The sequence below is a fragment of the Melanostigma gelatinosum genome, assembly GCF_949748355.1.
Source record: "Melanostigma gelatinosum genome assembly, chromosome: 22".
Classification (NCBI taxonomy): Eukaryota; Metazoa; Chordata; class Actinopteri; order Perciformes; family Zoarcidae; genus Melanostigma; species Melanostigma gelatinosum.
Genome location: NC_136655.1, coordinates 10,133,814 through 10,154,940, shown reverse-complemented (window position 1 = coordinate 10,154,940; position 21,127 = coordinate 10,133,814). Strand labels below are relative to the sequence as shown.

At 43.0% G+C, this 21,127-nt stretch overlaps 1 long non-coding RNA gene across 2 annotated transcripts; it reads left to right on the top strand.

The window, feature by feature from the left end:
* The first annotated feature begins 567 nt into the window (after positions 1-567).
* LOC306795544 lies at positions 568-3,628 on the top strand. 2 transcript variants are annotated; one of them, XR_013772997.1, is made up of 5 exons: positions 568-1,874; positions 2,156-2,594; positions 2,896-2,981; positions 3,086-3,329; positions 3,451-3,628. It is a non-coding gene; the product is annotated as an uncharacterized lncRNA (long non-coding RNA). The 2 variants fall into 2 exon arrangements; XR_013772998.1 differs by having other exon boundaries at positions 568-2,594.
* Positions 3,629-21,127: the final 17,499 nt, after the last annotated feature.

Here is a 21,127-nt window from a genome sequence, read left to right as displayed (position 1 = left end):
TGGGTGCTGTCTGACATTCACGTGAAAGCTATGAAGATAAAGTTCGTCGGTTCTTTCAGTTTTATTGTTCATTCATGTCCGACTTTGTTGTGTTTTTGCGGCCGAAATCATGTAAACACGAGCGTGCATTTAAATATGATTTAACGTTTACTGCTGTACGTCGCTGAATATAATGAAGGCTGACCAGCGGCCCGTTAACGTGCGATATAACGTTACTCTGGACGTTACTTTACGGACACTTAAGATAAGATAAGATAAGATAATCCTTTATTAGTCCCTCAGTGGGGAACTAAAGAACAAGCAGCTGTGACCGGACACAGTGCTTCATGTGAATCACGTTACCGTGAAATAAACACGCAGTATCCGTTGTATCACGTCACGTATCGTCATTAATGCATGTAGTTCATAGTTATGTACATTAACTGCTCCACGTGTGTTTGACAGCATTAGTTACTTGGCAGATTAAGGATATCAGACAACATATACTCAACTAATAAATTATGTATTATTTCAGATGAAACTACCAGCACTATATAACGTCATTAAAGTGATGAACACATGCTTTTTTGTACTTTTACTTAAGTCAGACTTTGAGTAAGTAAGATTTGAATGCAGGAATTTTACTTAAAGAGTATTTACACCATGTGGTGGTATTAATACATATTTGTTTACTGAAGTACAAGATGTGTAGACTTTCTCCATCACTGTTAAAATAATGTTTATTACATTATACAAGAAGTGCAAGAAGATATTAATTTAATGACGTTCTAATTCTCATCTGTTTGCATCTCAGTGATGGATGAAGATGAAGCGCTGGAGAGAGGGATGCTGAGTATCTCCTTCAAAGCCACATGTGCAGAGCTGAGAGTAAACATTTGATGTCTTTCATTTATACCACCTGAAGATTTAAAATCAGTTACAGTTCAGCCGGTTTGCTGAACGGTTAATCGTGTGTTCTATTCAGTGTACATGCTATGTTTTTTGTTTATGTTTAACAGCTGTTTCTGCATCATCAAACAGCCAGACAACAGGCTCCGAGAACAGAAAGAGGCTTTTCACCAAAAACATTCTTATCCCACATGAAGCATGACTTGAACCGTTCTGTCTCATGTAGTCAATATGTTTTTTAATACTTGTTTTATTTACAGATGTCCAGCTTGACAATATGTCAGATCTCCTGAAACCGGCTCATCTCAAGCTGCAAGAACACATGATCCTCATTGCTCAGTAGCTTGACCAAACCGGTTTGACATCATCTGCTGATCTACGGACTATGACCCCAAACCACCATTCTGATTCCAAGACAATTACTGTCGTTTGCATAGCAACCGCTTCATTTGAATTCGTATTGTCCAGGCCTGAATGTACCATGATTGCAATTACGCATAGGAGCGTTGCCAACAAAATGCAGGCATTCCAGAAAGAACATTCAGACTTGGTTTTGCTTCTAAAACACTAGTTACTTGGCAGATTAAGGATATCAGACAACATATACTCAACTAATAAATTGTGTTATTTCAGATGAAACTACCAGCAGTATATAACGTCATTAAAGTGATGAACACATGCTTTTTTGTACTTTTACTTAAGTCAGACTTTGAGTAAGTAAGATTTGAATGCAGGAATTTTACTTAAAGAGTATTTACACCATGTGGTGGTATTAATACATATTTGTTTACTGAAGTACAAGATGTGTAGACTTTCTCCATCACTGTTAAAATAATGTTTATTACATTATACAAGAAGTGCAAGAAGATATTAATTTAATGACGTTCTAATTCTCATCTGTTTGCATCTCAGTGATGGATGAAGATGAAGCGCTGGAGAGAGGGATGCTGAGTATCTCCTTCAAAGCCACATGTGCAGAGCTGAGAGTAAACATTTGATGTCTTTCATTTATACCACCTGAAGATTTAAAATCAGTTACAGTTCAGCCGGTTTGCTGAACGGTTAATCGTGTGTTCTATTCAGTGTACATGCTATGTTTTTTGTTTATGTTTAACAGCTGTTTCTGCATCATCAAACAGCCAGACAACAGGCTCCGAGAACAGAAAGAGGCTTTTCACCAAAAACATTCTTATCCCACATGAAGCATGACTTGAACTGTTCTGTCTCATGTAGTCAATATGTTTTTTAATACTTGTTTTATTTACAGATGTCCAGCTTGACAATATGTCAGATCTCCTGAAACCGGCTCATCTCAAGCTGCAAGAACACATGATCCTCATTGCTCAGTAGCTTGACCAAACCGGTTTGACATCATCTGCTGATCTACGGACTATGACCCCAAACCACCATTCTGATTCCAAGACAATTACTGTCGTTTGCATAGCAACCGCTTCATTTGAATTCGTATTGTCCAGGCCTGAATGTACCATGATTGCAATTACGCATAGCTTCAGCAACACATTGTCCTCGTTCACTGACAAATAGCTTTACCAATGGATTTCCAATCTACTGATACCAGTGACCTGCTGATACGTGACGTAAAGGGGGCGTGGTTCCAGCTATAAAAGATGTCTCAAATTGTCACACAGCACAGATGAGCCCAGACAGCTATTCGACCAACATCTCCACGAAATCAACTTTACTTGGTAAGCTTCTTCTCTTTTAGATATTAACTGCCTTCTCTGTTAGATAGTAACACCAACTTACAGCAGGAGAATTCGCCTCACTTACAGTTAAAATAAAGACTGTATACATCAATTATTATTCTCCGTTTTGACATTTAACTGGATGGATTATAAATAATTTCATGGTTTTTTATTTGAGTGAACTCTCATTTCACTAAAATAAAGGCTGCATTACGCTCACTGGATTATAGTCCTGTTATCTGTTCGTTTGTGCAGCAGTTCTGATTCTGATATTGAATAAACCTTTTCTTGTGTTTCACAGCAATGGCATTTTCATCCCCGTCTAAATTCCAAACAACAGATGACCCGGAAATCAAAGCACTCATACAGGCCTGTCAACTTCTTACCGTAAGTTCAACTATTCTTACTTAGAACATAATTATTAAAGATACCTTCTATCACATTGATGTCATTTACTTACATTTTGCAGTGTTTGCTCTATTTCCTTACAGTATAGCTGTGGAGATACTTCAGTCACCAGACATAAACTGTACAGTACATGCCTGAAGACATGTAGTGATGTCACTACACACATGGTCAATCGGGCAAAAGAGCAATCCAAACATGACAAACAAGTGCAATACCTGCGCAGAGAGCTGGAAAAGGCAACCCAGGAATGCACAAAACTTAAATATCAACTGGATGAGCAGAACAAAGCGGCTTTAAGAGCCGCTGAATTAAAGGACTTTCTAGATGGTAATTATCGTACCTGCTATTCATGATTGTCATTCCATAATTACAAACTTCTGTTATATACACTTGATACTAATCCTACACGCAGTAAACATATTTGACACTGTTTACTTATGCTTCTCAGATACCCATGATGAAGAGATGGTGGCTTTGCTAGAAGCTGTTTCAGCACAGGAAGCAGAGACTCCACCGACACCTGAGACTCCACCTGAATCACAGACTCCACCTACAGCTGCAGCAGAAATGGCACCTACAATCTGAAAACATGCACACACACACACTTTTATACTTTTTTAAACATTGTCCCTTTTTTTGACAATAAAGAGCTTTCCAACCTTGACTCACTTGCTGATGTGCCACTTTCATATTGTATTTGGTCTTGTCTTGTACAATTAGGAAACAAATCGTCAAGGGGCAAACTTTCTGTATCTGTTGTACTTCACACAACAGCCAACTACTGCCACAATATGTATGCATAATAGAGAACCTAAACATTTGAGTGATTACAAATTCTAAAAAGCTTGACGCTTCAGTGAACAACGTGGTGTGAAGTCATTTTACAGTATATAGCTTTGGCGCCACATGATGGCGCCAAAGCTATTATTCGTTTCAAACAAATAATACAGGCTTGCTAGCCAGGTTAGCCACTTAGCTCAACTTTGGGCTATTATCTCGACAGCTAATTACATGACAAACACTGACAGTAAATGCACTCAAAACATTAAGTACAACAACAAAACGAAACAGTTACGCCACATATCTTCAGTTACACTTCTATCACTTTGCAAACACAATCTGGTGCTTTAATAACAGTTATATTATATTCACATTATACCAGCAACACCTTGCCTTATAACTCACAAGTATACACTGTATATAACAAGGAGACATCTTTGTGACATATGGCCAATCTTTGTTTAGTGAAAATGACACAATAAATTATGACAGATGCTAAGTTCAAATGTAATCGGTCAAATAGTGTTGCTGACAATCCTGAATAAATCCAGACGTTTGAACGAAACGTTTTTCACATTAATATATAACAGATATGACAGATGTATTAACCGCTGTTTACAATACCTCTAACAATATCTATCATCAATTAGTATCTGCAGCAAAAGAAAATATCCCCGCGTTCAACCAGTATGGATATAATATATATTTGGCCACCAGCAGCGCTGTGGTGCCGTTCTGCGGGTGAAAGACTTTCTCCGGAGACAGACCGGATGTTTGTTCTGGTAGTGGACGGAGAATGGCGAGAGTGCTGAAGAGCACTGTTGCGATTTCTTAAAGAAACGGGATTAGACCATAGGATTTAGTTGGAAAACAGTGAAGAAAAGGTTACCCTGAAACTGGACACTCCGGTACAGTAGGTGGCGGTATGCACCTATACAAGTTGGTTGCGACCCGCCAATCAAATTTAAAGAAGAAGAAGAAGAAGACCGGATGTTGTGAAAGTCTTGGCTGTGTGCACGCTACATACACGACGGTAAGTAGTCATTAAGATGAATAATAATGAATTAAAATGTCATGATAATTAGTCTGGGTGCTGTCTGACATTCACGTGAAAGCTATGAAGATAAAGTTCGTCGGTTCTTTCAGTTTTATTGTTCATTCATGTCCGACTTTGTTGTGTTTTTGCGGCCGAAATCATGTAAACACGAGCGTGCATTTAAATATGATTTAACGTTTACTGCTGTACGTCGCTGAATATAATGAAGGCTGACCAGCAGCCCGTTAACGTGCGATATAACGTTACTCTGGACGTTACTTTACGGACACTTAAGATAAGATAAGATAAGATAATCCTTTATTAGTCCCTCAGTGGGGAACTAAAGAACAAGCAGCTGTGACCGGACACAGTGCTTCATGTGAATCACGTTACCGTGAAATAAACACGCACGTATCCGTTGTATCACGTCACGTATCGTCATTAATGCATGTAGTTCATAGTTATGTACATTAACTGCTCCACGTGTGTTTGACAGCATTAGTTACTTGGCAGATTAAGGATATCAGACAAAATGTACTCAACTAATAAATTATGTGTTATTTCAGATGAAACTACCAGCACTATATAACGTCATTAAAGTGATGAACACATGCTTTTTTGTACTTTTACTTAAGTCAGACTTTGAGTAAGTAAGATTTGAATGCAGGACTTTTACTTAAAGAGTATTTACACCATGTGGTGGTATTAATACACACGTGTATGAATGAAGTATATTCTTTATATATTAATGTGAGAAACAGTCTGTCATTGGATACGGCTGAGATAGGTGACGTAGCGACACAGCAACAGAGGCGACTGTCACAGTCCCTGGTGTGTGTTATTTGACCTGTATTTGCATCTTAAAAATATACTTCATGTAGTATTCATCAAAACTGCAGCACTCCAGTGTCCAGCTTGCTGAGTTTCACAGACTACAGTGTAGCTGTCATGTTACATCCTTGCTTCATCCTACTGTCAATAATAATGATTACATGTTTAATATTCTCGATAGTGTCAGAGGCCCCCCTGATTTCCCTGGCTACGAGCATGAAGTCAGCCAGTGGACCTGTTCACAGCAGCAGAGGATCTGGATGAAGACAGAGCTGGAATCCACGGGTCTCTGGCCAGGCTCCTTTCCTGTGCGCAACCTTATGAAGATGGTGTCATTGTGGCGTCTCCCTCCCCAGCCAGAATGAATCGACAGCATCTCTGATCTTCCTCCTCCAAAGTACTTTCTGCGGACATTCTCGGCCACGCTGGCCGGAGTCCCGCCGGCACCCCGACGTGCGTGCACCCCGACGTGCATATTGCGAGGGCCCGCCCATCGCTGCTCGCAGCTTTAATTATTATTATTTTTAGTGTTTCGTCGCAAAAAGGAGGTGCTTGGGATATTGGGACGTTTGTGAAATTTGGCACGCAAGCCAGAATTTGCGAAAATTGCAGTCTGATTGGGGTGTCCAGCTGCGGTATGAAATATTGGCTCGCTAGCGCCCCCTATTGAGTAGCCCCAACATCAGGTTTCACCCAGCTGTATGAAAGTTGGTAGTTATGTGGAACGTGATGAGACGCACCAAAAATCCTCTTGGAAGTTTTCTCAAAACCAAACAGGAAGTCGGCCATTTTTACTTTTATGACGGTTTTTGACCGTTTCAAGGCGTCATACTTTAACGAACTCCTCCCAGAGATTTGACCCGATTGACTTCAGATTCGGCGAGTCTGCTCTTGAGACCTTGGCAGTGAAAAGTTACTCAAAGATCAAAAAGTTATCGAACTATGTGGCCGTGGCGTGGCGTCAAAGAAACACCATTCGCCACGAAACAGGAAGTTGTTGTAACTCGGCCGTACATTGTCGAATCTGCTCAAAATCTCTCATATGTCATAACATCCTGACCCGGAACACATCTATATGATAATTTAGAATCATAGTGATAGCGCCACCTAGTGGCAACCGGAAGTTGTACGCTGCGTACTTTGACATCCTGCTCCTCACAGATTAATTAGATCCCTCTCAAATGTTGTCAAACACGCCTTAAGACCTTGATAATGCTTCGTTGTGAAGATTGTAAGAAGTTACTGAAGGGCGGCGACGTGGCGGCTCGGCGAATTCCGATCCTTCGCCATGAACGAATAAACTGATGTAACTCGACTCCACATCATCAGATCTTTGCCAGATTTCACGTGTTTGATTAGACTCCAGGCCTGAAGACATATGCAGGCCAATTTTGAATCATAGTCATAGCGCCACCTACTGGTAACAGGAAGTTAAAGTCTTTATACTTTGGCTTGTTTCTCTTAGTAGGTAAATCAAATCAATATCAAATTTCTTCCACACAAATACAAGAAGTTCATAATGCCAGATCATGAAGCTTTTGATGTTTCGTCGAACGCCGTTGCCGTGGCGATGCAGTCTTCGCCGTTAACAACGAAGGTCATTTTGAGAGGCTAAAAATGCTCGAAACATAAGCAAACTTGGCAAGTAGATTACAAGGCCGAAATGTAGTTACAGAATCTGATTTTATTGGTTCAGAGTGCCAAATCGGCTCAATAGCGCCCCCTACAAAATTTCGACGAAGCAGCCCTCGCAGTACGTTTGACCTAGATGTATGAAATGTGGTAGGAACATGTATCGCATATGGACTTCAATAAAAGTCTCTTGGGGCTATGCTCTAAACCCAACCGGAAGTCAGCCATTTTGCATTTGTTATGAATTTCTCATGTCGTTTTTGTCATTTCCAGGCGCTGCACTTTAACAAACTCCTCCTAGGGAATTCATCAGATCAACTTCAAATTTGGTCGGTACAGTCTAAAGACCTTTGTGATGAAAAGTTACTCAAAGTTTGTTGTTTCGTGAAAAGCTGTTGCCGTGGCGACGGAATTTCGATCCTTCGCCATGAACGAATAAACTGATGTAACTCGACTCCACATCATCAGATCTTTACCAGATTTCACGTGTTTGATTAGACTCCAGGCCTGAAGACATATGCAGGCCAATTTTGAATCATAGTCATAGCGCCACCTACTGGTAACAGGAAGTTAAAGTCTTGATACTTTGGCTTGTTTCTCTTAGTAGGTAAATCAAATCAATATCAAATTTGTTCCACACAAATAGTTCATAATGCCAGATCATGAAGCTTTTGATGTTTCGTCGAACGCCGTTGCCATGGCGATGCAGTCTTCGCCGTTAACAACGAAGGTCATTTTGAGAGGCTAAAAATGCTCGAAACATAAGCAAACTTGGCATACACATTTAAAGCCCAAAATGTAGTTGTATAATATGATTTTATTGGTTCAGAGTGGCAAATCGGCTCAATAGCGCCCCCTACAAAATTTCAACGAAGCAGCCCTCGCAGTACGTTTCACCTAGATGTATGAAATTTGGTAGGAACATGTATCACATATGGACTTAAATAAAAGTATATTGGGGCCATGATCTGAACCTGCATGCAGTTTCTGACGGTCACAGAACTGAATGGCAGCATCAACCAGAGTCCTCGCGCCGTCCGACGGTCGCGGACGTTCTCGGCCGCGCAGGCCGGAGTCCCGCCGGCACTCCGACGTGCATGCACCCCGACGTGCATATTGCGAGGGCCCGCCCATCGCTGCTCGCAGCTTTAATTATTATTATTTTATGTGTTTCGTCGCAAAAAGGAGGTGCTTGGGATATTGGGAATGTTGTGAAATTTGGCACGCAAGCCAGAATTTGCGAAAATTGCAGTCTGATTGGGGTGTCCAGCTGCAGTATGAAATATTGGCTCGCTAGCGCCCCCTATTGAGTAGCCCCGACATCAGGATTCACCCAGCTGTATGAAAGTTGGTAGTTATGTGGAACGTGATGAGACGCACCAAAAATCCTCTTGGCCGTTTTCTCTAAACCAAACAGGAAGTCGGCCATTTTTGCTTTTATGACGTTTTTTGACCGTTTCAAGGCGTCATACTTTAACGAACTCCTCCCAGAGATTTGACCCGATTGACTTCAGATTCGGCGAGTCTGCTCTTGAGACCTTGACAGTGAAAAGTTACTCAAAGATCAAAAAGTTATCGAACTATGTGGCCGTGGCGTGGCGTCAAAGAAACACCATTCGCCACGAAACAGGAAGTTGTTGTAACTCGGCTGTACATTGTCGAATCTGCTCAAAGTCTCTCATATGTCATAACATCCTGACCCGGAACACATCTATATGATAATTTTGAATCAAACTGATAGCGCCACCTAGTGGCAACCGGAAGTTGTACGCTGCGTACTTTGACATCCTGCTCCTCACAGATTAATCAGATCCCTCTCAAATGTTGTCAAACAAGCCTTAAGACCTTGATAATGCTTCATTGTGAAAATTGTAAGAAGTTACTGAAGGGCAGCGACGTGGCGGCTCGGCGAATTTCGATCCTTCGCCATGAACGAATAAACTGATGTATCTCGACTCCACATCATCAGATCTTTACCAGATTTCACATGCTTGATTAGACTCCAGGCCTGAAGACATCTGCAGGCCAATTTTGAATCATAGTCATAGCGCCACCTACTGGTAACAGGAAGTTAAAGTCTTGATACTTTGGCTTGTTTCTCTCAGTAGGTAAATCAAATCAATATCAAATTTGTTCCACACAAATACAAGAAGTTCATAATGCCAGATCATGAAGTTTTTGATGTTTCGTCGAACGCCGTTGCCGTGGCGATGCAGTCTTCGCCGTTAACAACGAAGGTCATTTTGAGAGGCTAAAAATGCTCGAAACATAAGCAAACTTGGCAAGTAGATTCCAAGGCCGAAATGTAGTTATAGAATATGATTTTATTGGTTCAGAGTGGCAAATCGGCTCAATAGCGCCCCCTACAAAATTTCGACGAAGCAGCCCTCGCAGTACGTTTGACCTAGATGTATGAAATGTGGTAGGAACATGTATCGCATATGGACTTCAATAAAAGTCTCTTGGGGCTATGCTCTAAACCCAACCGGAAGTCAGCCATTTTGCATTTTTTATGAATTTCTCATGTCGTTTTTGTCATTTCCAGGCGCTGCACTTTAACGAACTCCTCCTAGGGAATTCATCAGATCAACTTCAAATTTGGTCGGTACAGTCTAAAGACCTTTGTGACGAAAAGTTACTCAAAGCTTGTTGTTTCGTGAAAAGCCGTTGCCGTGGCGACGCATTCATCGCCGTTAACAACGAAGGTCATTTTGAGAGGCTAAAAATGCTCGAAACATAGCCAAACTTGGCAAGTAGATTACAAGGCCGAAATGTAGTTATGGAATATGATTTTATTGGTTCAGAGTGGCAAATCGGCTCAATAGCGCCCCCTACAAAATTTCAACGAAGCAGCCCTCGCAGTATGTTTGACCTAGATGTATGAAATGTGGTAGGAACATGTATCACATATGGACTGAAATAAAAGTATGTTGGGGCCATGCTCTGAACCTGCATGCAGTGTCTGACGGTCACAGAACTGAATGGCAGCATCAACCAGAGTCCTCGCGACGTCCGACGGTCGCGGACGTTCTCGGCCGCGCAGGCCGGAGTCCCGCCGGCACTCCGACGTGCATGCACCCCGACGTGCATATAGCGAGGGCCCGCTCATCGCTGCTCGCAGCTTTAATTAGGGCCCGAGCACCGACGTAGTCGGAGCGGAGGACCTATTGAATTTCGAATGTTTATTATTCTTCTTATTATTATTAGGGCCCGAGCACCGACGTAGTCGGAGCGGAGGACCTATTGAAACCGTAATGTTTATTAGGGCCCGAGCACCGACGTAGTCGGAGCGGAGGACCTATTGAAACCGTAATGTTTATTCTTATTAGGGCCCGAGCACCGACGTAGTCGGAGCGGAGGACCTATTGAATTTCGAATGTTTATTATTATTAGGGCCCGAGCACCGACGTAGTCGGAGCGGAGGACCTATTGAAACCGTAATGTTTATTATTATTATTATTATTATTTTACCAGTTTGATGGCAAAAAGGAGGTGCTTGGGATATTGGGAAGTCTGTGAAATTTGGCACGCAAGCCAGAATTTGCGAAAATTGCAGTCTGATTGGGGTGTCCAGCTGCGGTATGAAATATTGGCTCGCTAGCGCCCCCTATTGAGTAGCCCCAACATCAGGATTCACCCAGCTGTATGAAATTTGGTAGGTATGTGGAACGTGATGAGACGCACAAAAAATCCTCTTGGCCGTTTTCTCTAAACCAAACAGGAAGTCGGCCATTTTTGCTTTTATGACGTTTTTTGACCGTTTCAAGGCGTCATACTTTAACGAACTCCTCCCAGAGATTTGACCCGATTGACTTCAGATTCGGCGAGTCTGCTCTTGAGACCTTGGCAGTGAAAAGTTACTCAAAGATCAAAAAGTTATCGAACTATGTGGCCGTGGCGTGGCGTCAAAGAAACACCATTCGCCACGAAACAGGAAGTTGTTGTAACTCGGCCGTACATTGTCGAATCTGCTCCAAATCTCTCATATGTCATAACATCCTGACCCGGAACACATCTGTATGATCATTTTGAATCATAGTGATAGCGCCACCTAGTGGCAACCGGAAGTTGTACGCTGCGTACTTTGACATCCTGCTCCTCACAGATTAATCAGATCCCTCTCAAATGTTGTCAAACAAGCCTTAAGACCTTGATAATGCTTCGTTGTGAAGATTGTAAGAAGTTACTGAAGGGCGGCGACGTGGCGGCTCGGCGAATTTCGATCCTTCGCCATGAACGAATAAACTGATGTAACTCGACTCCACATCATCAGATCTTTACCAGATTTCACGTGTTTGATTAGACTCCAGGCCTGAAGACATCTGCAGGCCAATTTTGAATCATAGTCATAGCGCCACCTACTGGTAACAGGAAGTTAAAGTCTTTATACTTTGGCTTGTTTCTCTTAGTAGGTAAATCAAATCAATATCAAATTTGTTCTACACAAATACAAGAAGTTCATAATGCCAGATCATGAAGTTTTTGATGTTTCGTCGAACGCCGTTGCCGTGGCGATGCAGTCTTCGCCGTTAACAACGAAGGTCATTTTGACAGGCTAAAAATGCTCGAAACATAAGCAAACTTGGCAAGTAGATTACAAGGCCGAAATGTAGTTAGGGAATATGATTTCATTGGTTCAGAGTGGCAAATCGGCTCAATAGCGCCCCCTACAACATTTCGACGAAGCAGCCCTCGCAGTACGTTTGACCTAGATGTATGAAATGTGGTAGGAACATGTATCGCATATGGACTTCAATAAAAGTCTCTTGGGGCTATGCTCTAAACCCAACCGGAAGTCAGCTACTTTGCATTTCTTCTGAATTTCTAGTGTCGTTTTTGTCATTTCCAGGCCCTGCACTTTAACGAACTCCTCCTAGGGAATTCATCAGATCAACTTCAAATTTGGTCGGTACAGTCTAAAGACCTTTGTGATGAAAAGTTACTCAAAGCTTGTTGTTTCGTGAAAAGCTGTTGCCGTGGCGACGGAATTTCGATCCTTCGCCATGAACGAATAAACTGATGTAACTCGACTCCACATCATCAGATCTTTACCAGATTTCACGTGTTTGATTAGACTCCAGGCCTGAAGACATATGCAGGCCAATTTTGAATCATAGTCATAGCGCCACCTACTGGTAACAGGAAGTTAAAGTCTTGATACTTTGGCTTGTTTCTCTTAGTAGGTAAATCAAATCAATATCAAATTTGTTCCACACAAATAGTTCATAATGCCAGATCATGAAGCTTTGATGTTTCGTCGAACGCCGTTGCCGTGGCGATGCAGTCTTCGCCGTTAACAACGAAGGTCATTTTGGGAGGCTAAAAATGCTCGAAACATAAGCAAACTTGGCATACACATTTAAAGGCCAAAATGTAGTTGTATAATATGATTTTATTGGTTCAGAGTGGCAAATCGGCTCAATAGCGCCCCCTACAAAATTTCAACGAAGCAGCCCTCGCAGTACGTTTCACCTAGATGTATGAAATTTGGTAGGAACATGTATCACATATGGACTTAAATAAAAGTATATTGGGGCCATGCTCTGAACCTGCATGCAGTGTCTGACGGTCACGGAACTGAATGACAGCATCAACCAGAGTCCTCGCACCGTCCGGCGGTCGCGGACGTTCTCGGCCGCGCAGGCCGGAGTCCCGCCGGCACCCCGACGTGCATGCACCCCGACGTGCATATTGCGAGGGCCCGCTCATCGCTGCTCGCAGCTTTAATTATTCTTATTTTTAGTGTTTCGTCGCAAAAAGGAGGTGCTTGGGATATTGGGAAGTCTGTGAAATTTTTCATGCAAGCCAGAATTTGCGAAAATTGCAGTCTGATTGGGGTGTCCAGCTACGGTATGAAATATTGGCTCGCTAGCGCCCCCTATTGAGTAGCCCCAACATCAGGATTCACCCAGCTGTATGAAATTTGGTCGGTATGTGGAACGTGATGAGACGCACAAAAAATCCTCTTGGCCGTTTTGTCTAAACCAAACAGGAAGTCGGCCATTTTTGCTTTTATGACGTTTTTTGACCGTTTCAAGGCGTCATACTTTAACGAACTCCTCCCAGAGATTTGACCCGATTGACTTCAGATTCGGCTAGTCTGCTCTTGAGACCTTGGCAGTGAAAAGTTACTCAAAGATCAAAAAGTTATCGAACGATGTGGCCGTGGCGTGGCGTCAAAGAAACACCATTCGCCACGAAACAGGAAGTTGTTGTAACTCGGCCGTACATTGTCGAATCTGCTCAAAATCTCTCATATGTCATAACATCCTGACCCGGAACACATCTATATGATAATTTAGAATCATAGTGATAGCGCCACCTAGTGGCAACCGGAAGTTGTACGCTGTGTACTTTGACATCCTGCTCCTCACAGATTAATCAGATCCCTCTCAAATGTTGTCAAACAAGCCTTAAGACCTTGATAATGCTTCGTTGTGAAGATTGTAAGAAGTTACTGAAGGGCGGCGACGTGGCGGCTCGGCGAATTTCAATCCTTCGCCATGAACGAATAAACTGATGTAACTCGACTCCACATCATCAGATCTTTACCAGATTTCACGTGTTTGATTAGACTCCAGGCCTGAAGACATCTGCAGGCCAATTTTGAATCATAGTCATAGCGCCACCTACTGGTAACAGGAAGTTAAAGTCTTTATACTTTGGCTTGTTTCTCTTAGTAGGTAAATCAAATCAATATCAAATTTCTTCCACACAAATACAAGAAGTTCATAATGCCAGATCACGAAGCTTTTGATGTTACGTCGAACGCCGTTGCCGTGGCGATGCAGTCTTCGCCGTTAACAACGAAGGTCATTTTGAGAGGCTAAAAATGCTCGAAACATAAGCAAACTTGGCAAGTAGATTACAAGGCCGAAATGTAGTTATGGAATATGATTTTATTGGTTCAGAGTGGCAAATCGGCTCAATAGCGCCCCCTACAAAATTTCAACGAAGCAGCCCTCGCAGTACGTTTGACCTAGATGTATGAAATGTGGTAGGAACATGTATCGCATATGGACTTCAATAAAAGTCTCTTGGGGCTATGCTCTAAACCCAACCGGAAGTCAGCTACTTTGCATTTCTTCTGAATTTCTAGTGTCGTTTTTGTCATTTCCAGGCCCTGCACTTTAACGAACTCCTCCTAGGGAATTCATCAGATCAACTTCAAATTTGGTCGGTACAGTCTAAAGACCTTTGTGATGAAAAGTTACTCAAAGCTTGTTGTTTCGTGAAAAGCTGTTGCCGTGGCGACGGAATTTCGATCCTTCGCCATGAACGAATAAACTGATGTAACTCGACTCCACATCATCAGATCTTTACCAGATTTCACGTGTTTGATTAGACTCCAGGCCTGAAGACATATGCAGGCCAATTTTGAATCATAGTCATAGCGCCACCTACTGGTAACAGGAAGTTAAAGTCTTGATACTTTGGCTTGTTTCTCTTAGTAGGTAAATCAAATCAATATCAAATTTGTTCCACACAAATAGTTCATAATGCCAGATCATGAAGCTTTGATGTTTCGTCGAACGCCGTTGCCGTGGCGATGCAGTCTTCGCCGTTAACAACGAAGGTCATTTTGGGAGGCTAAAAATGCTCGAAACATAAGCAAACTTGGCATACACATTTAAAGGCCAAAATGTAGTTGTATAATATGATTTTATTGGTTCAGAGTGGCAAATCGGCTCAATAGCGCCCCCTACAAAATTTCAACGAAGCAGCCCTCGCAGTACGTTTCACCTAGATGTATGAAATTTGGTAGGAACATGTATCACATATGGACTTAAATAAAAGTATATTGGGGCCATGCTCTGAACCTGCATGCAGTGTCTGACGGTCACGGAACTGAATGACAGCATCAACCAGAGTCCTCGCACCGTCCGGCGGTCGCGGACGTTCTCGGCCGCGCAGGCCGGAGTCCCGCCGGCACCCCGACGTGCATGCACCCCGACGTGCATATTGCGAGGGCCCGCTCATCGCTGCTCGCAGCTTTAATTATTCTTATTTTTAGTGTTTCGTCGCAAAAAGGAGGTGCTTGGGATATTGGGACGTTTGTGAAATTTGGCACGCAAGCCAGAATTTGCGAAAATTGCAGTCTGATTGGGGTGTCCAGCTGCGGTATGAAATATTGGCTCGCTAGCGCCCCCTATTGAGTAGCCCCAACATCAGGTTTCACCCAGCTGTATGAAAGTTGGTAGTTATGTGGAACGTGATGAGACGCACCAAAAATCCTCTTGGAAGTTTTCTCTAAACCAAACAGGAAGTCGGCCATTTTTACTTTTATGACGTTTTTTGACCGTTTCAAGGCGTCATACTTTAACGAACTCCTCCCAGAGATTTGACCCGATTGACTTCAGATTCGGCGAGTCTGCTCTTGAGACCTTGGCAGTGAAAAGTTACTCAAAGATCAAAAAGTTATCGAACTATGTGGCCGTGGCGTGGCGTCAAAGAAACACCATTCGCCACGAAACAGGAAGTTGTTGTAACTCGGCCGTACATTGTCGAATCTGCTCAAAATCTCTCATATGTCATAACATCCTGACCCGGAACACATCTGTATGATAATTTAGAATCATAGTGATAGCGCCACCTAGTGGCAACCGGAAGTTGTACCCTGCGTACTTTGACATCCTGCTCCTCACAGATTAATCAGATCCCTCTCAAATCTTGTCAAACAAGCCTTAAGACCTTGATAATGCTTCATTGTGAAGATTGTAAGAAGTTACTGAAGGGCGGCGACGTGGCGGCTCGGCAAATTTCGATCCTTCGCCATGAACGAATAAACTGATGTATCTCGACTCCACATCATCAGATCTTTCCCAGATTTCACATGCTTGATTAGACTCCAGGCCTGAAGACATCTGCAGGCCAATTTTGAATCATAGTCATAGCGCCACCTACTGGTAACAGGAAGTTAAAGTCTTGATACTTTGGCTTGTTTCTCTCAGTAGGTAAATCAAATCAATATCAAATTTGTTCCACACAAATACAAGAAGTTCATAATGCCAGATCATGAAGTTTTTGATGTTTCGTCGAACGCCGTTGCCGTGGCGATGCAGTCTTCGCCGTGAACAACGAAGGGCATTTTGAGAGGCTAAAAATGCTCGAAACATAAACAAACTTGGCATACACATTTAAAGCCCAAAATGTAGTTGTATAATATGATTTTATTGGTTCAGAGTGGCAAATCGGCTCAATAGCGCCCCCTACAAAATTTCAACGAAGCAGCCCTCGCAGTACGTTTGACCTAGATGTATGAAATGTGGTAGGAACATGTATCACATATGGACTGAAATAAAAGTCTCTTGGGGTCATGCTCTAAACCCAACCGGAAGTCAGCCATTTTGCATTTTTTATGAATTTCTCATGTCGTTTTTGTCATTTCCAGGCGCTGCACTTTAACGAACTCCTCCTAGGGAATTCATCAGATCAACTTCAAATTTGGTCGGTACAGTCTAAAGACCTTTGTGATGAAAAGTTACTCAAAGCTTGTTGTTTCGTGAAAAGCTGTTGCCGTGGCGACGGAATTTCGATCCTTCGCCATGAACGAATAAACTGATGTAACTCGACTCCACATCATCAGATCTTTACCAGATTTCACGTGTTTGATTAGACTCCAGGCCTGAAGACATCTGTAGGCCAATTTTGAATCATAGTCATAGCGCCACCTACTGGTAACAGGAAGTTAAAGTCTTGATACTTTGGCTTGTTTCTCTTAGTAGGTCAATCAAATCAATATCAAATTTGTTCCACACAAATAGTTCATAATGCCAGATCATGAAGCTTTTGATGTTTCGTCGAACGCCGTTGCCGTGGCGATGCAGTCTTCGCCGTTAACAACGAAGGTCATTTTGAGAGGCTAAAAATGCTCGAAACATAAGCAAACTTGGCAAGTAGATTACAAGGCCGAAATGTAGTTACAGAATATGATTTTATTGGTTCAGAGTGGCAAATCGGCTCAATAGCGCCCCCTACAAAATTTCAACGAAGCAGCCCTCGCAGTACGTTTCACCTAGATGTATGAAATTTGGTAGGAACATGTATCACATATGGACTTCAATAAAAGTCTCTTGGGGCCATGCTCTAAACCTGCATGCAGAGTCTGACGGTCACAGAACTGAATGGCAGCATCAGCCAGAGTCCTCGCGCCGTCCGACGCTCGCGGACGTTCTCGTCTGCGCAGGCCGGAGTCCCGCCGGCACCCCGACGTGCATATTGCGAGGGCCCGCCCATCGCTGCTCGCAGCTTTAATTAGGGCCCGAGCACCGACGTAGTCGGAGCGGAGGACCTATTGAAACCGCTATGTTTATTAGGGCCCGAGCACCGACGTAGTCGGAGCGGAGGACCTATTGAAACCGTAATGTTTATTAGGGCCCGAGCACCGACGTAGTCGGAGCGGAGGACCTATTGAATTTCGAATGTTTATTAGGGCCCGAGCACCGACGTAGTCGGAGCGGAGGACCTATTGAATTTCGAATGTTTATTCTTATTAGGGCCCGAGCACCGACGTAGTCGGAGCGGAGGACCTATTGAAACCGTAATGTTTATTATTAGGGCCCGAGCACCGACGTAGTCGGAGCGGAGGACCTATTGAATTTCGAATGTTTATTATTATTATTATTATTATTTTTAGTGTTTCGTCGCAAAAAGGAGGTGCTTGGGATATTGGGAATGTTGTGAAATTTGGCGCGCAAGCCAGAATTTGCGAAAATTGCAGTCTGATTGGGGTGTCCAGCTACGGTATGAAATATTGGCTCGCTAGCGCCCCCTATTGAGTAGCCCCAACATCAGGATTCACCCAGCTGTATGAAATTTGGTCGGTATGTGGAACGTGATGAGACGCACAAAAAATCCTCTTGGCCGTTTTGTCTAAACCAAACAGGAAGTCGGCCATTTTTGCTTTTATGACGTTTTTTGACCGTTTCAAGGCGTCATACTTTAACGAACTCCTCCCAGAGATTTGACCCGATTGACTTCAGATTCGGCTAGTCTGCTCTTGAGACCTTGGCAGTGAAAAGTTACTCAAAGATCAAAAAGTTATCGAACGATGTGGCCGTGGCGTGGCGTCAAAGAAACACCATTCGCCACGAAACAGGAAGTTGTTGTAACTCGGCCGTACATTGTCGAATCTGCTCAAAATCTCTCATATGTCATAACATCCTGACCCGGAACACATCTATATGATAATTTAGAATCATAGTGATAGCGCCACCTAGTGGCAACCGGAAGTTGTACGCTGTGTACTTTGACATCCTGCTCCTCACAGATTAATCAGATCCCTCTCAAATGTTGTCAAACAAGCCTTAAGACCTTGATAATGCTTCGTTGTGAAGAGTGTAAGAAGTTACTGAAGGGCGGCGACGTGGCGGCTCGGCGAATTTCGATCCTTCGCCATGAACGAATAAACTGATGTAACTCGACTCCACATCATCAGATCTTTACCAGATTTCACGTGTTTGATTAGACTCCAGGCCTGAAGACATCTGCAGGCCAATTTTGAATCATAGTCATAGCGCCACCTACTGGTAACAGGAAGTTAAAGTCTTTATACTTTGGCTTGTTTCTCTTAGTAGGTAAATCAAATCAATATCAAATTTCTTCCACACAAATACAAGAAGTTCATAATGCCAGATCATGAAGCTTTTGATGTTACGTCGAACGCCGTTGCCGTGGCGATGCAGTCTTCGCCGTTAACAACGAAGCTCATTTTGAGAGGCTAAAAATGCTCGAAACATAAGCAAACTTGGCAAGTAGATTACAAGGCCGAAATGTAGTTAGGGAATATGATTTTATTGGTTCAGAGTGGCAAATCGGCTCAATAGCGCCCCCTACAAAATTTCGCCGAAGCAGCCCTCGCAGTACGTTTGACCTAGATGTATGAAATGTGGTAGGAATATGTATCACATATGGACTTCAATAAAAGTCTCTTGGGGCTATGCTCTAAACCCAACCGGAAGTCAGCTACTTTGCATTTCTTATGAATTTCTAGTGTCGTTTTTGTCATTTCCAGGCGCTGCACTTTAACGAACTCCTCCTAGGGAATTAATCAGATCAACTTCAAATTTGGTCGGTACAGTCTAAAGACCTTTGTGATGAAAAGTTACTCAAAGCTTGTTGTTTCATCGAACGCCGTTGCCGTGGCGATACAGTCTTCGCCGTTAACAACGAAGGTCATTTTGAGAGGCTACAAATGCTCGAAACATAAGCAAACTTGGCAAGCAGATTACAAGCCCGAAATGTAGTTATAGAATATGATTTTATTGGTTCAGAGTGGCAAATCGGCTCAATAGCGCCCCCTACAATATTTCAACGACGCAGCCCTCGCAATACGTTTCACCTAGATGTATGAAATTTGGTAGGAACATGTATCACATATGGACTGAAATAAAAGTATATTGGGGCCATGATCTGAACCTGCATGCAGTGTCTGACGGTCACAGAACTGAATGGCAGCATCAATCAGAGTCCTCGCGCCGTCCGACGGTCGCGGACGTTCTCGGCCGCGCAGGCCGGAGTCCCGCCGGCACCCCGACGTGCATGCACCCCGACGTGCATATAGCGAGGGCCCGCTCATCGCTGCTCGCAGCTTTAATTATTCTTATTTTTAGTGTTTCGTCGCAAAAAGGAGACGCTTGGGATATTGGGAAGTCTGTGAAATTGGGCACGCAAGCCAGAATTTGCGAAAATTGCAGTCTGATTGGGGTGTCCAGCTGCGGTATGAAATATTGGCTCGCTAGCGCCCCCTATTGAGTAGCCCCAACATCAGGTTTCACCCAGCTGTATGAAATTTGGTCGGTATGTGGAACGTGATGAGACGCACAAAAAATCCTCTTGGCCGTTTTCTCTAAACCAAACAGGAAGTTGGCCATTTTTGCTTTTATGACGTTTTTTTACCGTTTCAAGGCGTCATACTTTAACGAACTCCTCCCAGAGATTTGACCCGATTGACTTCAGATTCGGCTAGTCTGCTCTTGAGACCTTGGCAGTGAAAAGTTACTCAAAGATCAAAAAGTTATCGAACTATGTGGCCGTGGCGTGGCGTCAAAGAAACACTATTCGCCACGAAACAGGAAGTTGTTGTAACTCGGCCGTACATTGTTGAATCTGCTCCAAATCTCTCATATGTCATAACATCCTGACCCGGAACACATCTGTATGATAATTTAGAATCATAGTGATAGCGCCACCTAGTGGCAACCGGAAGTTGTACGCTGCGTACTTTGACATCCTGCTCCTCACAGATTCATCAGATCCCTCTCAAATCTTGTCAAACAAGCCTTAAGACCTTGATAATGCTTCATTGTGAAGATTGTAAGAAGTTACTGAAGGGCGGCGACGTGGCGGCTCGGCGAATTTCGATCCTTCGCCATTAACGAATAAACTGATGTAACTCGACTCCACATCATTAGATCTTTACCAGATTTCACGTGTTTGATTAGACTCCAGGCCTGAAGACATCTGCAGGCCAATTTTGAATCATAGTCATAGCGCCACCTACTGGTAACAGGAAGTTATAGTCTTTATACTTTGGCTTGTTTCTCTTAGTAGGTAAATCAAATCAATATCAAATTTGTTCCACACAAATACAAGAAGTTCATAATGCCAGATCATGAAGCTTTTGATGTTTCGTCTAATGCCGTTGCCGTGGCGATGCAGTCTTCGCCGTTAACAACGAAGGTCATTTTGAGAGGCTAAAAATGCTCGAAACATAAGCAAACTTGGCAAGTAGATTACAAGGCCGAAATGTAGTTACAGAATCTGATTTTATTGGTTCAGAGTGCCAAATCGGCTCAATAGCGCCCCCTACAAAATTTCGACGAAGCAGCCCTCGCAGTACGTTTGA